This window comes from Varanus komodoensis, unplaced genomic scaffold, assembly GCF_004798865.1.
Source record: "Varanus komodoensis strain SLA01 unplaced genomic scaffold, ASM479886v1 scaffold5, whole genome shotgun sequence".
NCBI lineage: Eukaryota > Metazoa > Chordata > Lepidosauria > Squamata > Varanidae > Varanus > Varanus komodoensis.
This window is the reverse complement of record NW_025336087.1, coordinates 7,723,413-7,743,901: the sequence shown is the minus strand read 5'-3', so window position 1 is coordinate 7,743,901 and position 20,489 is coordinate 7,723,413.

The following is a 20,489-nucleotide window of genomic DNA, read 5'->3' as shown; positions in this document are numbered from 1 at the left end:
TGCAGGTATGTAGTTAAAGCAAACCGAAAAACCAACATGGCTGTGTCACCTCCAAACCAGTGCCAAGTTTTTGTGCTAGTTTGGCACCACATCTCCCAAGTTGTGTCCCAGCAGCAAAGGTATGAAAATGGCATGGCCTTCTCCGGCAAATGCCAAAAAAACCTTTATTCTTAAATCACATCTGAACCTATTCCAGTTCATCACTGGCATTCTGAGCATTTGTGTGGCAAATTGGGAGTACAGGCATTTGGGATTTTAGGTAGCTCTTTCCTCTTGCAGTGGCTTCTAACATTTGTCCAATGAAAGTTATGCCCTATCGTGAGGATAAAATCCCAGATCCTAGATTTCCTTACCAGAATCTTTATAAAGTGACATACAGCAAAAAGAAATCGAATAGCGATGCCTCCTCTCTGCTTGTGGCAAAAAAACAACTGGAACAAAATCCATCTCCATCCATTTACAATGACAAGAAAGCTGCTTCCTAATTAGGCTTTTTACAGTGCCCAGTTGCATTCAAGGAATCTTATCTGGGCCGTGTGTGTTGGTTTCATTGGCTCCAGAAGCTTGCCCCATCTTTTTTTCTTACCATGGCAAATCAGTTATGGAGTAAAAGACGAAGTAGCTGAAAAATGCTTTTTGATTCATGGCACTTGGAACCATCTATATGGTTCCGGGTGATCTGTACTTGGGAGCAGTAAAGAAAGTTGCAAGGGAAATGGGCTGCATCTTGTTTGAAGGAGGATCCTTAGGTCACAACAGTAGGTGCCTTGTCCGTTTATTTGCTTTTATTTGGCTTGTGGGGTATTTGATGATAATGTAGCATCCTCATTGTAAGTAGGAGATTAAAGTTTAAACAGCACTGAATTTGCAGACATATCAGCATAGCACTGCTTTCATCACTTGATTATTATGTGAACAATACTAGGTTATTATCATTAATATTGATATTACTATACTACAATTATCAAATTATAGGATGGAGTACAAAATTCAGTAAAATGACACTTATATTAAAATTTTCAGTGGAACTCCTAAGTTTTCTTCCCCAGTGCTTTAGGCTGCAACCCCTCAGGCCCAGGTAAAATGGTCAATGCCAGGAATGATATGGAAGTTGTAGTTCAAGATACCTGGAGGGCACTCGGTTGGAGAAGCTTGCTGTAAGAACACTGGAATTTCCCTGCTGGGATCAGGCCAAGCATTCTGACTTGCCCTGTGGCCAAACAGATGCGTCCAGGAAGACCACAGGGAAGCCTGGTGTGGTAATCCTGTCTTTCTGCTGTTCACCAGCAACTGATAGTCAATGACACACTGAATCCAGAGGTAGCCAATGTATGGCTCTGTGGATGTTTTGGCCTTCAACTCCCATGCCCCCTCACCATTGGCTAAACTAGCTAGGACTCATGGGAGTTGCAGGCCAAAACATCTGGCAAGGCACAAGTCTCCCACCCATTGACAGTATGACTGATAGGCTTAGGCAGTCTGGCCTCCATATATTTGTCTAATACATTTAAGTCACCTGGATAATGGCTCTCGCCACACCTTGTAACAGCAAGATCCATATATTATTTGTCCATTATATGAAGCCCCTGCTACTCCCCATTGTGCATAATCGTATGAATGACTATCGCATCCTCTCTTCAATCATATTTTTTCTAAGCTGTGGTTCCTAACATTTTAGCTTTGCTTCAGACAATGCTCCCCAACAACGGGCTGTTCTGGATGCCCTTTGTTCGCCACTGTCATCTTTACAATGCCCTCTTTCAGTGAGGGCAGTCAGAACTTCATGCAGCTTCCCACCTGTGGCTACACAATGACTTCCCACAAGAGCACAGCTGTTTCACTGGCCGGTTTGTTTTGAGTGCCTAGCATGGAAGAGGTGCTCTTCATCGCCACTGTGCATGACCTGTGCTTCTGGCTGGGCTATCCACGATGATCCCAAAACATGTATCCAGGCTAATCACCACCAGTAGACTTATAGACTAGTATATTCTTGCAGATAAGTGTAAGTACATGTGAAGTTAGGAGTTGTTTCATACACTGCCTGACACTTGCACCAAATTTCATTGAGCATTTTGCTGCCCATTCACCAAGTCTGACAAGGTCCCTTTGGGGCGCCTTTAATCTGTGTGTGTTTCCCCTAAATAGTTGGCTCTAAAGCACAAGCTTGGCCACCTTGCTACTGGCACCTGCTGCTAGATAATTTATGGAGCAATTAACTAGCATTGGTCCCAATACTGATTCTTGAGTCTTATAAATCATCAAGAAAAAAAATCAAATTGAAAAGCATTGCTTTGTGGTTAAGGTAGTGTAATATATGCTGACACACCTCCTTGCATTCTCTTGCCAGGACTCTGCCGCAGAATGCTAATACTATATTTATATTTTTGGAGACCATTCAGGTTTATGATGCCTGTTCCGCTTTATGTTCTATCTGCTCTTCAAACATCAACACTATATTAACACAGAACCATAAAGAGCATTCATAAAAACCAAGACAATCTTATTAATGCAAAGTTGCATCCATCAAAGCTGCACATGCATATATTGTTAATCCTCCGTCCAGACATTTGTTTTGGGACTGTGGTGCATAATATTGAAGAGATGCAGGGGGCGAGTTGAGTCGAGAGGGAAATTTCAGAGACAGGAAACACAGAAGGAAGCAAAATTTGTTGTTTAAAAGCATAACATTTCCCTGTAGCTTCACTCCTCTTCAGGATGAAGGATTAAGGATGAGGAGTGGGAGTCACATCTCCAGATCCTGACTGCTGATGTTATTTAATACAAGTTTAATGACAAAGAAAACATCAATAATCCATAACGTGATACAGGATGAAGGTACTGATCTTACATGCATCATCAAGATTTGGTAAAATACAAAGTCCAGGCTTGTGTCCAAAGACCTTTTTCTGGATGCTTGGAAAATCATGGGTCAGGAAAAGGAGCAATAGTTATTTTTTTAAGTCTTCAAGTTAGTTTTAAGTAATTTAGGGTGCTTTCATGCTTATAGCTCCTTTTTCTACATTATGTAGATCAGACATGGGTGACATGTGGTCACAAAGTTTTCTGATGTTTTTTTTTTTAATGGTACTGTAGTGGCTATAGAGTACTAAAAGTGTCAAAATTAGCTTGTTTGATACCCAATTTTTACCTTCTTGATGTGCCATGCCCACTGAAGACATCATTTTAGTTTTTATCATCATTATTAGTTTTAATCTTTTTAAAAATTAGTTTTAGGAGTTAGCAGCCCATTGGAACTAAAATGGGCCTCTGAAAGTTGCCCATTTCTGGCTTTCTTCTGGAAAATCTGCCTTGGAATTTTATGGGTTGCAGGACATTGATCTGAGTCCCCAGTGTACGGGCCAAGGACAACACCATGCCTATGGACATTTCCCCTGGTGCCCAAGGAACTGCATGGCCACCATGGATTTTTCCCCAATTCCTTAAAGAGGATTAAAAAGATCGATGATGGGTGGGTGGGTGGATAAAAAATAGAAAGATGATAGACAGATGTTTAAATAAACCAGGAAGGTATACATTGGATTCAGAGTCATTCTTTGAAAGCAGAAATTGTGTGTTTCTCTTGGTCAGCACTTCCTTTTGAAACATGCCCAGCTGCTGAGAAAAATAATATGCAGCTACATGAAGGGCAGGCTGGTGACTCGATCAATGTAGTTCCTCAGAAATGGCCACATATCTTTTCAGCTTTACAGCAGCTGTCATGGTCCTGCACTCTTTCCCCCAAATAGGTTCACCATCATAAAGCACCATGGGTAGTTCCTATAAAGCTCAAAATAAACACTGCAATGGATGAGGAGTCCACCTACAAAGGAGCCACCAGCTATTCCCCATCCAGTTGCTCACCAGTGAGTGGAGGGATGGGCAGTCGCCTGTGCCATGTGGGTTTTGCACACTTGGTTTTGCCCCACTATCTTCTGTCCTAACTGGTTGGCTTGTCTGTTTGCTCAGTTGCTTTGGCCTGTCTTTAGTCTGGGCTTTTGAGTCGGCACATCACCAGGTAGTTTGTTAAAGGAACATTATGTTGTGGTTTGTGAGGACTGATACGTGATTTGGCATTTGGCCACCTCTGTTATGCACTCAGTTTCCTGACCATGCCACTTGTCTCTGACCCTAATCCATTTCCCTTCTGTTAAATAATTGCTTGAGCAGAAAACTGATTTCTGAAAACTGATTACATGTTATGGGAGTCAGACCACACCTCTGAATTATACTTGGGCAAGTTTCATTTCTTTTAGTCTCACCAGCCTTTGTAAAATGAATGTTGTGTGACTGACTCACCACACCCACTGTGGGATCCATTTTGTGCATAAGCAAGCCCCCGTGGCAGCCATTTTGTGAGCACATCCATAACACTCTCAAAATCCAAATGGTCCCAATATTCTGGGGACCACTGACATAGATGATAATTGGATTGAATTCTACGTAAGATTTGACATAGGATTTTCCATTTATTAGATGGATTACCACCCTCCTGTGAGTTCATTAAATTGGTCTTTATACTTAAGATTAGTTAAGCTTTAGAGGCTCAGAGACTTAACCAGATTTCAAACCACCATGGGTGCTCTACCTACTGAATTTGACCGTTACTGAGTTCATGGCTGGATTAAGGATGTCAAATTGCCATAGACATGGCAGTCAGGCATGCTCCTTAGTGAAAAAGTCCAAAGAGAGAAAGGAAAAGAAAAGAAAAGAAAAGAGAAAAGAAAAGTTGCTGCAAAGGTAGATGTTATTCATGTTAAAAATAACTACAAGATATCTTGCTTTCTTATCATTATTATCTCTATATTCATGGGAACTTGCTGTCTTTTATGAACCACAACTGAAGAATAGTATTAGCATCTTGAGTACATAAGAAAGGCAAAATATTCCTAATGCAAGCTAGACATTAGAGCTACTTAATCATGCACAAGCACTTGTCGTCAAATTGAAAGTTTCATAATGGTGACTTTTGCCCTTGGCACTGTATGAAATTAAAATCAATGTTATTTCTTTACCGAAAAGTTTAAAATTAGTAAATTTGCCAGTGCTTAAACCTAGAGCTTTGTACATGAGACATTTATTTACATCTCCCATTCCTTACTCATGGTTGTTTATGGGTTCTTTAGAGAAAGGAGTTTAACATCTGCTTTAACAGTAGGTCCCTGCTTTTTTATTTTTTGTTTTAGAAGCAGGGAAATTAAATGTTTCTTCTGAAAGCAAAAGAAAATGCAATTTCATGCTTGTGTATTTCATGCTATCCTACTATAGCACAGCACTATCCAGAGGTTAGGTGGTGGAAGCAAGGAAAGGAAAAGTTCCACACAAGGCTCAGATTTCAATATGGTGATTCACAGTCTTGTGTAGAAAAGCTCATAATGTGACAGCTGTTTACTATAATGAACTTCAGTGTCTTTACAGACATAATCATGGCTAACTGCACTGGATTTTAAATTTAAGGAGACAAATGACATCAAATTTAGTTTAACTTAACTCATTGTATAACACATTAGCTATCTCAAAATCAGTAAGCATGGAGAAGGAAAGAAAAGACTAGATCAAGCAAGTAATTAAACCTTGGTTGTTGAAAGAATCACCTTTTGGCAGACAAAACAACATCTGTTTCTAAATAATATGACATGCTGTTGAGATGAGATCACAACTGTACTCCTTACAGGATATGAAATAAACAGGTGATTTTCTAATCAAAAACAGCACTGCTAAATTATCACAGCTTTCCAGATTTCGGATGTAATTCATTCTCTCATATCTGATAAGAGTGAACCCTTTTGATCTGAGTTTGAATATAATTTCATCTGTCCCTTGAAGGCATTACATTCTTTTGTTTACCTGCATCTACCTGTTTTGTTCACTGTGCAATGTTAGATGCCTTTCTAATGGTTGCTGTTTTTGCTGCCCTTCTTTCCTGGCTCAGGGTGGACCAGGTCCAAAGCAAGCAGCAAAGGTAACTGCCCTTCTTTAATCCCAAGGTTGGATAATGGAACTTCAAGCTGTCAGGATCTGGGCAGTTTCAGGGCTCCTCCTGCTGGCCAAATGCCAGAATAACAGCCCTGCTCTTTGCAAGATTACCCCCAGGCTCTGCTCCAGCTGCCAGGACTTTCATGAATGGCACCTGGGAGCCCCGGGGGAAGTGCTGCTGTGCCAGAATTTGGGGATCCAAATCATGAAAATCTGTTGGACGCTACAAGGCAGGCCCCCCTACAGAATCCTGGGAACTGTGGTACTTTAAAAATATCTCCTCTGTTACATTCCTTCCCAAGCAATTTGTTCAGCCTCAAAAGTTCTGTTCAGATTCCCCAGCCAACTAAAATCCCAATTTTGGTGGGGGATTTTAAGAAGCAGGGATTTTTCAGTTGTGTTGTAGCCTTGTCAAATCCCCTTCCTTACAGATACTTTGGCTTTGCAGAAAGGTCTTAGCTGTGACCGGTGTGCAACCTGCTGATTTATTCTTCTCCCTTGCTTTTGTGCTTAGGAGCAGTTTTCTCTTTGTTGTTGCTTTTGATTTGTTTCTAGTGATTTGTAGTTTGATTTCATTATTGCAATTTGATGTAATTTATGTTGTAAGATTTCTGCTCTACAACCACTATTTGTTCCTGACTTGCTCTCACTAATTGGAGTTTTTAAAAAACCATCATTTCTTAGTGTAAGGCATAATGTGGAAGTGTAGTTACTTTAAAAGTGGAAGCAGGCATTTCTAATTTTCATGGCTGCAAAAGAAAACAGAGCTGGGCAGTGCATGAAGTGCACTGATTCACATAGTGGGAAGCCTTGGAGTCTTTCTGCTGCCCAGCTAAGCCAATGTTTGTAAGAAAATAGATCATGAGAAGGTTTGGGATTCCTAGGTCAAGAGCCACCTGCATTTGGAGATCATATGCTATCACTGGATAAGGAAGGAGCACTCTGGAAGATGAAAGGGATGTTTTAAGTTATGGAAAAAAGAGCAAGGAATGAGAGAGAAATTCAGATGACGTGCAGAAGGAGAAATGAGCAAGGGTGGTAAAGGAATGATAAAAGACTAGCCAGAGAAGATTGCTAATGACAGAACTGGGACAGAGAAGGTATCTGTTAAACCTTTGGGAAACTTGTATTGCAACTCTGCTCCTTCAGCCTTCTAATACATTTTACAAAAGTGCATTGTACAAAATGGGCCTGGGAATTTATGTTAGGTTTTATAGTCTGAAGGTTTATTCAATCACATGATTTTTAAAAAAAATCAGTGTCAAGAGGAAGAAAGGAAAATATGGCCCTGCATGGGACAGAAACCTGTTTGCAGAGGAGGCTAGTGCTGCCTTTGTCAGTGTGATTCCTGCCAATTACAGGTTTTCTTGTCAGCTTTATAAGGAGGCAACCACAGTACTTAATTCTGTCCCTAGTAATGCTTTACCAAGTTAAATGCATTTGTCAGTCTCTGCGGCTTGAACCTGAAAAACCAGAGGCAGAATTCCACAGATGAAATGGACTATCCCACCTGCTTTCTGCCACAGCCCCTTATACATTTCCCCTAATACAAGCATTTCTGTGCAATATTGATTGATATATACACAGATGTACCAGCAATTTTCCTGATGTAATGGGTTTTCATGTTATTTTCTCCGATATATGCATTTTTGTATGCACATTTTCCTCATATACTAATTTTTGTACAGATGTATTCTATTGGAAAAAAACATTTTGAAATTTGGAGAAGTGAAAATTTAGAAGGTTCACTCAGCTTTGGTTTGTGTATTATTTTGTAAGCATGAAATTAATGCAGTGAATTATGGACCAAATTAATGTCTTCCCTTGACTATTTGCAGCCAATGTTTGCAAAAACAAGCAATCCCTTAAATTAGCTGAATTTCTCTCAGCCAAGGCAGAATTAGCCATGCAAACTCTCAGTCTAGCTTTGCCTACAATTAAAGCAACATTCAAATCTGCTCAAGCTTGTCCCCAGCCTGACTGCCGAGTGGAACCGTCCAGGGGGCTCCACAACAAAGCTTATTCTCAAGTAATATTGATCAAAGTAACATGTCCTCTGCTATGTGGGAGCAGCTCTTGCTTGTGTGAAGAACTGATTCCAACTGAAAGCCGCCGCCTCTTCCTCCCCTCCTTTCCCAAAAGGCTTGTCTCCACCCTCAGGGAAGATTTTGCTGCCCTTGGGCCATGCAGTGGAAATACTTAATTGGGCTGCTGATTAGCTGGAAGTCTAACCAGGTTAATGAATTCACATTCCTCCTCTGCAGACCCTCCTTTAAAACAATGACAACTTGTATTCATAAACACTTTCCTTAAGTGGTCAACCCACTTCACATACTTTTATCTTATTAAACTGAACACCTGCCCTATAAGGTTGGGATGTTGTTATTATCATCCCATTGTACAGATGTGAAGAAACAGTTCAAGCTTAGTGATAAGGGCTTGGCTGTGACAACCCAATAAGCCTGTAGCTGAATCAAAATTTCACTTGGGCAACTAAGCAGAGCCCAGCTGGATTATACCACTGATTCACGTATTCTTGCATCCTGATCCTGTTTCCCACAGTAGCTAAGCAGGTGCCTCTGAGAAGACAGCAAACAGAGCCCAAGGACAGTAGCCTTGTCCCAGCGTCGTCCCGTCCCCAGCAATTGAGATACAAAGTGGGTGGCACTGCATCTCATGCTAAGCTGCCTTGGGAATAAGTCACCATGAGTTGGGTAGTCCTGATGGTTGACCAGGCTTGCCATGGCTTCTTTCCCCCTCTGCCTGCTGATTATCCATGTTGGGCAGTCACACTGTGAGAACCAGATTATAGTCATGCTCAGGCTCAACAGAAAGCTTCTGTTTTGCTTTTACATTGATAGCTGCAGGCCATTAATTGGTCCAAACATTTTTTACAGCCAGCGGCCATTGCACAGCCTTGTGGCAGTGCCTATTCCTGACTTCATCTCTATACTGTCCTATAGCTGAAGTTATGAAGCCGCCCCGTGAGAAGAAGTGCATTCAATGGAGGATTTCCTGGCATGTACTTCTTGAACGTAACCAGCAGAATGGCCATCATCCCTAATGGGTTGTATGTTTAGAGCATGTGCTGTAGAAAGTAAGGCTGACCTGGACTTTTTTGAGCAAAGCCTGTGCGTCTCCTCAGTTAACTAACTGCTAGGAACCCTGTAGCTGTCAATAGCTGAGTCTTCAGACGCAACCATCCTGGCTTTTGCTGCAATAATGCTGTGGACATTTTCAAGTAAAACAGCATCAGAGAGATCTTCTCTGCTGAATTTGAATGCACATAAGCAAAGAAAAGTAGGACTACCATTCCCCAATCTCTTAAAAGTAGGACTACCATTCCCCAATCTCTCTCCCACTGTGAGAGCTTCAATCTTCTATTCTGATTTTTACTTAAAAAGATAAATAATAATAACCCTCTTTTGTTCTAGAGCAGTTTTACACAGGGATCTGACCCAAAGGAGGACCTATATGCCTGAGTTAAACAGGAAGGGGTTTCCTTGTTCAATGCCTGCTGGCCAACTTCAAGAGCAGGAGGGGAAACCACTGGGGAATCATCAATGAAAATAGAGAAGCCTAGTGCCCTCTACATGCTTTGCACTATACTTCCCGTCATCCTGACAGCACCAAGCTGGGAAGGGTGGAATAATAGACAGAGAGCCTGAACCAGTTCCTATTTTCCTGCCATATTACACATCTTTCCCTATATAAATTTTATTTATTTATTTATTTATTTAAAACATTTCTATGTCGCCCGCATCGCAACAAAGCCTTGGGGCAGCTCACAAAAATACATAAAAACATACATAAATAATAATAATATAATAATTTAAAAGAAAAAAACATTTAAAAATTTTTAAATACATTGAAGGTAAATAACTTGGTCCTGTTTAATAGGATTTGATAGGTAATAGTTATTCCAAGCTTGTGGCAATACCCATCGGCCTGGCTAGGGTGCCTGAAGAACAGCATCACTTTGTGCTGCTCTTCATCTGGCTAGGAGAAATATGGGGGAAATGGACTTTTAAGGATTAAGCTAGATATGAATGTGAGAGCTTGGATTTCCCTGTCTCTTCTCTCTAGGTAAAAGAGGCCATGAGAAAGGTCAAGTAGATTGGGGAAATGGCTTGGAGATGGTGGCTCATGCCCCGTATGAGTTGTTAATGGCCAGGGGAGATGGCTAATCCTTCCCCCTACTACATTATTCCTCTGACATATCCCCTCCCTCAGCTTATTTTTAGCTGTGAAGGGAGAAACATGGAAACAATGCACCCCCACAACTTGTTTTTAAGGGTGCATAGCATGGGCGGGGGCACTAAATTCACCCCCAACACCACTGCTGCCAGGTTCTGTCTCCTTCCATTCCTCACAGCTGGGATTAGTCAAAGGAAAAGGCACTGGAAGAGCCAGTCATGAATTTCCCATCTCAGCTCTAATTAGGTTCTAAGTTTGGACTGCCAGAAAGGTGAGAGGAAAACCTGAAGCTGTTGCTTAGAGCTGAGGCTTCTTTGGACCTAACACTTCAGGACTCTGCGCTTGTGACTTTCTTCCCTGTTCTGCCTATATATTTGCTAATACATCTCAACTAAGCTCACTAGGATGCAGCACTGCTGTTCTCGGTTGCTGAAAATCCCATGTTTTGTCCAAAACCAGCTTTCAGGTGATTTCCAGATAGTCTAGAGTGACAATTGATGTAATATGGTGAAATTAGGACATTAGAATCATAGAATAGTAGAGCTGGAAGGGGCCAGAACGCCATTGGGTCCAACGCCCTGCTCTTGCAGGACACTGAGTTACGCCATCCATTTAGATGACTGTCCAAACAGTTTTTGAATGTCTCCAGTGAGAGGGAGCCCACAACTTCCCCAGTTAATAGGTTCCATTGTTGTCCTGCTCTGACAGTGAGGAAATTCTTCCTGGTATCTGGTGTCTGGTCTAAATCAGGTTTCTTTTAAGTCTGTTATTCTGTGTGCTGCACTCTGCAATGAATGCGAAGAGATCTTGTCCTTCCTCCTTGTGATTGCCTTTGAGGTACTTGTCGAACCTCCCTTCAGGCTTCTCTTCCTGAGGCTGAACATACCCAATACTCTCAATCCTTCCTTATAGGACTTTGCTTCCAGGCCCTGAATCTTCCTTGTTGCTCTCCTCTGTACCCTTTCTAGCTTTTCTGCATCTTTTTAAAGGTTTGCAGAACTGGGCACCATACTTCAGGTGAGGTCTGACTAGTGCTGAGTATAGGGAAACTAGTACTTCACATGTTTTGGAACTGATGCTTCTGTTAATGTAGGGCAAAATAGCATTTGCCACTTTCACAGCTGCATCACATGGTTGGCTCATATTCAGCTTGTGATCTACAACAATCCAAGATCCTCCTCATTTGCAGTACTGTTGAGTCAATTCTTCTCCATCTTGTAGCAGTCCATTTGGATTCTTGTTTCTAAGTGGAGGACTTGGCATTTGTCTGTACTGAATTTCATTCTGTTGCTCTCTGCCCAGCATTCCAACCTATCGAGATCACCTTGTATCTTATCTCTGTCTTCCAGGGTATATGCTATTCCATCCAGCTATGTGTAACCTGCAAATTTAATTGTCCTTCCTTGTACTTCCTCAACTAAGTCATTGATAAAAATCTTAAAGAGTACTGATCCCAGGACGGAACCCTAAAGCACCCCACTTGTCTCCTCCTCCTGAAATTGTGCCATTGACGAGCACTCCTTGAGTCTGATTTTGCAGCCAATGGTTGTACTATCTAGCCCGCTTTTTACTAGTTTGGTAATCAGGATGTCAAGGGGCACTTTGTCGAAGGCTTTGCTAAAGTCTTGGTAGGTTACCCAGTCAAAAAATGAAATTAGATTCATCTAGCAGGATTTGTTCTTGCAAAATACATATTGGATTCTAGTAATCACTGCATTGTCTTCAGGGTGTTTGCAGACTTTTAATTTGCTCTAGGATTTTTCCAGGGATTGATGTCAGACTAACTGGTCTATAATCTGCAGGTTCATTTTTTTTTTTCTTGAAGATAGGGACAACATTAGTCCTTCTCCAGTCATCTGGCACTTTTGTCTTCCATGACTTTTCAGAGATGATAGTCAGGGACTCTTGAGAGTTCTTCTGCTGGCTCTTTTAGGATTCTGGGATGACATTCATTCATTCATTCATTCTTCTTCTTATTATTATTATTAGGCATTATTTGGTTTCATGTAGATGTTATATAACAAGGGGGACATAACTGCCATGGCGCAGAGCCATAGTCCCCCAGCACCACCTTCTGGAATCGGCCATTGAGATAGGAGCGGAACCACTGCAAGGCAGTGCCTCTGACCCCCAATCCCGCTAGCCTATCCAGAAGGATACCATGGTCGATGGTATCAAAAGCTGCTGAGAGGTCCAGGAGAACCAACAGGGACGCACTCCCCCTGTCTCTCTCCCTGCACAGGTCATCATACAGGGCGACCAAGGCAGATTCAGTACCATACCCGGGTCTAAAGCCGGACTGAAATGGGTATATGTGTATAATTGAACTTATAATCCACATTAAGCAATAGTCCAAGAGGACTCTCTGGATGGATTTACAAAACACATAAAAACAAAACAATGAGAACAATATACAACAACATAACAATCAATCCCCATCAATCTACCACAACAATAAATAATAAACATACAACATAATATACATAATATACAATATAATAAACAGTGTAGTATACAGTGTACAGCTGAGAGTTTAACCTGAGAATTAAAACAGTGCAAGTTAAAATCTAAAACATACTAACATTTAATTCAATTAAAAATAATAAACTATACAGAATTAAAATCAATTATTAAAATATCTGAAAAATAAAATTGTTTTCACCTGGCACCAAAAAGATTGTAAAGAAGGTGCCAGATGAACTGCTTTTGGGAGGCTATTCCATAGATGGGGAGCAGCTACTGAGAACCTCCTTGGAGGATGGCTCCTTCAGAAGGGCCTCTGACCGTGATCTTAGGGGTTGGGTAGGTACATATGGGAGCATATTCATTGGGCCCTGGAGATCCAGACTCATTTAGCCCAATTAGAAGATCCTTGACCATTTGCCTATCAATCTTGGGCTACCATCCTGCCCCTTCAGTTCGTACTACAACTTCATAAGGGGGACTGTAGTTCTTCTTTTGGAGAAGACGGAGCCAAAGTAGGGGCTGAGCACATCTGCCTTTTCTTTGTCATCTGTTACCATTGTTCCGTGCATGATGAGCATTTGAACTTCTTTCTCTTTCATCTGTCTTGTGCTTTGAATGTATTTGAAGAAATTTTGATTTTGCTGTTCCAGTACTATGGACACAGCATTGTGGTTGTGGCCGAGAAATGTTACTTGGTATGAGTTCTGTGCATAAGCAGATAAGTATGCAAATTAGAAAGATAAGCTTTGGAAATATAATATCAAACAAGAATCTGGTAACCTTATTACCATAACAGCTCAATGTAGTTCTTGTTGACAGAACAAGATTTGTCCTAGATTCATCAGCCGTATACACAGTTTGGTATTTTTTGCTACTTGTTCTTTATTATTCAGTTGTTTTGCCAGACAAATTTAAAAGACTCCTTTTTCAATGCTCTTACAAGAATCTTTGATATAAAATAATGCTTGTTTTTCCTTTGCTCTGAAATACTGTCACAGAGTTGTATTGTAAACTCAGAAGTTCTACTTCAAAACTGAGACAGGAATAGGTGCAAATATTGTCAAAGTGTTCTAAAACTGGGTGTGATCTTTTGCCACTGGTCTTCCTCTCCTTCAGCATCTGATGGGCAGGAGGTTTCTGAAACAAGTATGGAATATTTTGCTGCACGCACAGCAAGTATTTACATGCCTGATGGATTGGAGTTTCCATTTTGGCCCACAGGACACTCCCACAAGAGAAGGGTGGTTGATTTCTGCTGTGCCCTCTATCTATCCTGGATGGTTGTTGGTGGAGAAGAAGGAAGGGGGAATCTGTGACAATCCCCTCTCATCCCCACTTCCTCTAGCAGGACCCTTCCTGGGTTCTTTGTTCCTTCCACAAATGGAAGAAGCCCTTCCACTGATGGGGACAAGTCTAATGATTGATACAGCTATCCTTCATGCCAAGATTCTGTTCCAGCGCAAGTATAGTAGCTTATATACTTGCATGACTTACACCCAGGGAGTCTAGAAATATTAATTGGTACATGTTTGCATGCATTTATATTTTTCTTTTAAGTATGAGTGATGAGCCCATTTAGCCCAAGTGCAACCCTGTTTGCATTAATGGGTTGCACAGCCCCGGAATTGGCTGTGTGATACTTCCCCCAACATGCTACTTCATCTTAATGGGGCTGTTTTGCAGACAAAGACTTTTAAGCCAAACATGGCATGATGTATTAATGAAAGTGATAAAGCTTCCCCAAGAGAGCAGTGGAGGATCTCATTGTGGCAGCATCTGCTTTTCCTTAAAAGTTAGGAATGGGAAGTTGGGAATGTTTTCATTTCTTCCTGTGGACGGCTGCGTTACCTCAGGAGTAAGCTGGATGATGGTGAGGCAGGTTGCAGGCAGCCGTGTATGGGGCCAGAGGAAACTGTGAACAGCCCCCCCCCACTTTCTGCTATCCCCTTTTCGCGCTCTCTCTCCACCACCCCAGTATCTCTTGCCCTTTTCCTCCTCCTCCTTGCCTTCCCTTTCCTTCTCGCTCACCAGGCCCCTGGAGCAAGGACACATTACTCTGCCAGAGCTCTGAAGACTCGCAGAAGGCATTTGGAACCAGAAGGAGGGGTGCCCGCAGCCCTAGACTTTCCCACCCCCTGCTCTGAAGCAGGATCCAGGGTTTACTCTGAAAATGAGCCATGGGCTACTGCCATCATGATGCACTGTGCATTTCTTGTGTAATTAAAATGGCTTCAAAGGAGGCAGACCGCCGTTTGGAGAATAAATTGACTGTTAAAGCTTATGAGCACTCGTTTTAGTTACTCACCTACAGATCAATGATTTTGCTCTCATTTTAATGATAATAGGCCAAATGATGTGTTCCTGCTCCTCCTGACCCAGGTTTCGGTGGATTCATTTTGAAATGCCGTCTCTACATCTCTGTGTTTCACTTCAACTATTCTTTATTACATAGTTCTGAATACTTGCGTCTAAAGGTCAATTGCAGTTCCTTCTCAAGAGTCTGCACAGACAAATGCTGAGGAACTTCCTAGTGTTCAGTCTTCTTTGAAAAGCTTTCCGTGAAGTTGTTGAGGCCATGATCTGAAACACTCCTACTTGGGAGCGGGTTCCATTGACCTTCTGAAATGTCATGCATAGGATCGGCCAATGAGTAGAAAACTGGTAACTCTGAATTAGCACTTCTTTTCTTTGTACACCATGATTGCATTTTCAAGTCTGGATCTTTAACCCATAAGGAGTCGTGGCATTTTCCACCTTCCTATCAGTGAAAGGGCCCCTGCTCACAGCTTTCTCAGCCAGTAGCAGGTGTGTGTGAAGTTGTCTCTGTGGACATCCAGCTGCCATTGGCACACTGCAAGGCAGTTGCATCAACGTGCCAGTTCTATGCACAGTTTTCATCATGGCCTATTTGCCATAGCACAAGTAATTCACAGATTTTCTGTGTGTCGAGCACTCATACCTGAAAGCACAGGTAGTGCCTTGCTGTTGGCCCATGCCTGGCATGGCACCCCGTAGAGTGGTCACATGTCTTCTTTTATAGAGGATGGTTCTCTGTTTGAAGGACTGCCAGAGGATTGTCCTCTATTTTTTAAAGCATCTGAGTGGCTGCCCAGTCCAAGACTGGTAGACAGATAAGGAACCATCTGCTGGAAAAGCTGGGCTCGAAGTTGCCCATCAACAGGACTCAGAGAGCAGCCTAAGCAAGGCAGGGACACAGTGCTCCTGGTACTATATTTCTGCAATAGTAGCTATTTCTGCATTTGTGTCTGCCCACATACAATTATCATAGGGAAGTGTTCTGAAAATCAGTATCCTGCCCTGTCCCATTTTAGGAATGTTGAATGTCCCTGGGCTAGTCCTGCACCTGATACGCCCTCGTCTGAAAAGGATCTCTGTGCATGAGTAGCTGCTTGTGCTTGGCCGGCCCACCTGGTCAGGACATCCAGCTGCACTTTGGAGGTTGTGTTCAGCACATGGATGTTGGGGGCATCGCCAGCCAAGGGAACAACGCTGAGATGGGGCTGATGCCCACCCTCCTCCTCCTCTTCCATGCTTACAAAAGAACTCACAAGTGGTCAAAATGATTTTTGCTGCCGAAAAGCTCACACAGGCACTCTTCTTCACATAGTGTTGCCATGTACATCATAAAATTAGCTGGGATTCAAAAATATCTGCTGCATCCTTCCCACCTTGATAGAAAAGGCTATGAATGTCACAAAGGAATAAATACAATGCTGAGACAGTGCAGGGAATTAATGGTCTTTGATTCATTTCAGAATGTGAGAATATTAGACTGTAAGAAAAGCTATCCTAGGTCCATCCAGAAGGTCCATCTAGTCATGCATTCTCTTCACACAGTGGCTGAGTTGGAAACCCATAACTAGAACATGAATACAACTGCCCATGTTCCCCAACAACTGGAGTGCATAAGCTTAGTACCTCTCCTACAGGAGGTGAAATAAAACAATCATGAGTATTTACCAGTGCTGTGAATTCACATATTATTTGCGCTTGGCATGCTAAGGAAGGAAAAGTCAGAAGACCTAACAATAACATCAGCTTGGACCCTTAATACTGTCATATTATGTGTGACAGTGTTTTCATGCAGCATTATTATCCCCTTGATCACACATTAAAAATAAACTGCCCAAACTAGGGCTGCTCTCTGTTGCCATTGACCAGGCATCCTGGAGCGGGGAATTTTCATGCAGAGGAGCAAAAGAGGATTTTATTTTAAATGGCAGCTTTTCTATGAAGAATCAATATTTCTAAGTACTGGGGAAGCAACATGGAGAAAGCCTTCCTCCCAATCTATTGATCACCTGCAATGTCATGATCTGTAATTCTGCAGCTGATGTTGTTAGTTGATTAAAGAAAAAGATGTATTGGTTCTTTTCCTCTGTAATACTTGCTCTTGCTAAGTTCTTAAGAACCAAAAACTAAGAATGTTTTGAAAGGGAAAGTGAGGAAAGGGAATGGGCCAACCTATTGTATCCTGTCTGAAGAGTTGGTTGCATTCGAATTTTGCAGCCAGGTGTCTGATTCAGGTCTACAGAGCCGGGGGGGGGGGGAGGCACAGACTGTTGGACTGGGACTTGGGAGATGTGGATTCCGGTCCCCACTCAGCCATAAAGCTCACTGGGTGATGTCAGGCCAATCACGGACCTCTCCACCTAACCTACCTCATAGAGTTGTTGTGAGGATAAAATGGTGAGGAAGATTGTGTAATCCACCTCAATAACATAATTAGATGATAGGCCAGCAGGCAGATGGATGGACAGACAGACGGGTGGACTGATGTGGGGGCTAATGTCTAATGCAAGAAAATAAAATCCCCCGAGGAAGCAGTGCTCTCGACTTGTTAACCCTCGTGATTGCTTGGGGTGGCCTCCGGGATGTCAAATGTGTCCATGAGCACGAAGTGTTTGTTTAGCCCAATTCAACCTAATTCAAAATATTTTCATTGAAACTTCTAGCATATACCTAGAGCCAAGCTGGGTGTGACAGTGGCAGAACACAATTCAGATGCTGCCAGTTTAGTACAGAGCAGGTGTGTGCATGCGTGTGGCCAGAGTACTGGAAACCAGAGCACCTCTGTTTCACAGGGTTCCTGGTGTCCTGGAGCTACTGGATCCAAAGCCATGACGGATGAAATCCCTAGGGATGGCCAAGCCAAATCAAAGCCTTTCCACCCCTAGCCCTGAGGAATCCATCTGCTCTCAGTGCATACAGAGCTGGGGCATTCCTGGTGGTGGAGGGATGGTAGAGTCTTGAAAGTTCTGTTTTGGACAAGGCACCAGTCCCCTCCAGACACACTCACCTCTCCAGAGGAGGTCCCACAAGGTTGCAGGATGTGCACAAATTCTGTGACCAGGTAAGTAGGGGCCGGTGCTGATCAGCACAAGGGTGAAAGAGGCTGGCTGCATGGGAAAGATCCATGGGGTCACCCTCACCCAATCACTATTCCAGCAGGCCCCTCTGTGTGGGATCATATCTCTAGCAACTCGGTTGCAACACAGCTACCTGTCCAGGGATTCCAGATCTCCCTCTGTTACAAGAAGGGGCAAACCCAGATAGACTAATCTAGGTGAATGACTATGACATTTTGGGTTTTGGGTTTTTCTTGCAGCCTTTTTTAAGGATTTGATGGCGTGCTTGTCTTGGTTTCCAGGACATTTATGTGAGCCACTTCTGAAGAGAAAGAAGGTTGTGAAGTTCTTTGTACTTTTTCTTTAAAAAGAGCAGTGGTGATTTGGAACTTGCTTACTTGCCAATTTTAGCACTTGCTAGAAAATGATTCTGATTGGAGACAGGAATGCTAATACTGATTGCTCTCCATTTCAAGATACCTGGCAAAGCCGGCATTGTGTTCCTTGCAGTGCAATGGATAGAAAAAGTAGTCTCTTGACTCTAAGGGCACTTTCCCCAACATGGCACCCTCCAGATGTGTGGACTGCATGGGGAGGGTTGTAGCCCAGGACTGAAAGGCATCAGGTTGGAGAGTTTAGGATCTCCAGCCTTCTTGGGTTCATGGACTCATGTGGGGCGGGGGTAAAAAACGGCTGAGGCACCACCACAAAACAGCCCCTGGGAGGTTGTGGCTGCTGGGAGTGGAGGTGCTAGCAGAAAGTGAGCAAAAGGGGAGGGGAAATAGCAAGATGGGGAGGTAAGAGGCAAGGCAAAGGGCTGGAGGGGAACGAAAGAGCAAGGCCAGGGCCACAAAGGGAGAAAAGGGGGACTGATTTCTTTTTACTGATAAAAAGAAGGGCAAGGAATAGGGAACTTCATGGGCAACATTGGGCTACATGGCACAGACAGCTCTGTCTTCCAACACTTTGCCACCACTCCCACCTTTCCCTGCCAGCATGAGGAGTCTGTGACCATTGGTTCACACTGCCTAATGGTTGGGCTGGCCCTGAATGCAAGTGCAGCTAGTTTACACTGGAGTCCATGTGTGGGTCATCTGATCAAATGTTTTCAGTTAACAGTGCCTGAAGCTTAAATTCAGGTACTGCCAGAAGACAGCTGTTCCCAGGTTTTATTACACTTTTTCCATTCTGTTCAGATTGAAAGAAACAATATTTCTTATTATATACATTTGTACTGCTATTGCAAAATCTCTGGTACAATTCCATGCTGCTGTGTAGAAAATGATGCAAGCCAACTACCAGTTTGGGCAAACTCTGTCCTTTTGTACTGATTGCCATGTTCTATTGGCAGTAAAAAGGGACTGGCTGAACTCTACCAATATCCTCTATTATCTTGGAACAATCTATATCCCCCTGGCCATTGAGAAATAAGAACCAGCCAGCTAATACATTGAATATTTTTTCACTAATACATATATATTTCAAGTTCTTTTTTGCCTATATCGGGCTGTTTTAACCAAGATTATTTATTTATTTAAGGTTTTTATAAAACATTCAATTAGCAAAAAGCTTTCAGAACAGTGTACAAAAAGTTAAAACCTTCTAAAAACAGTGTACATACATTGTATCAACAGGGCAATTAACATTCATTAGAGCAAAACATCAAAAACAGCAATAAAACAATAAATAATAATAGTACAGAAGTAAAACCAATTCAAAGAATGCCAATGACCATATAGATAAAAATCAATATAAAATCTAATTCAGCAATTAAAAGGCCAGGAGAATTGAAAGGTTTTGGCCTGGTGCTGAAATGCAGAGAGAGCCTGTTGTGATGCGCACTTCCCTGGGGAGCTGGTTCCTTGATCAAGATGCCTTTCCCTTACTCCTTTTACAGGTGTTCGTGGAGAAGGACCACTGTGGATGACCTTACCGTCCTAGTAGGCGTGTATGGGAAGAGACACTGAAATGAATGTTATGCTAAAACACAGGCTCTATTTTTCAATATAGCTGTAGCGCACATGCATGGGATTCTTGCATTTCTTGCGTCGCAAGAACTCTTCGGCTGGGTTTGCTTGCGGCAGCCACACTTAAGCTGCTGCTTGCACTGAGACATGCTGTGTTTTAGCTCTCTGCTTGCCTGTCTTTTACTTGTTTTGGCAGAAACAAAATGATTGCAGTGCATGATATTGCTTAATTTAAAAAATGCCCTGAGTGTCAAGTGGGTCCCGAATTATACTCTTTAATTTTAAATATTTGTGTGGCCGGGGCACTAGGATGAACCTGCCTGAACTCAGAGGCCCTGTATATATTGCAGCGTTTCCATGACTGTGTTATTGAGTGGCACTGGACCGCATCCAACACGGTCTCATCAGCAATCCTGTGCCCTGTTATTGCCCTTGCTCATGCAGCCACCACTGCTTGCTCTTCTGGGTCCACCCAAAACAAAATGAAGGCTTCATTTCTGAAAGGGGGCAGCCTGGC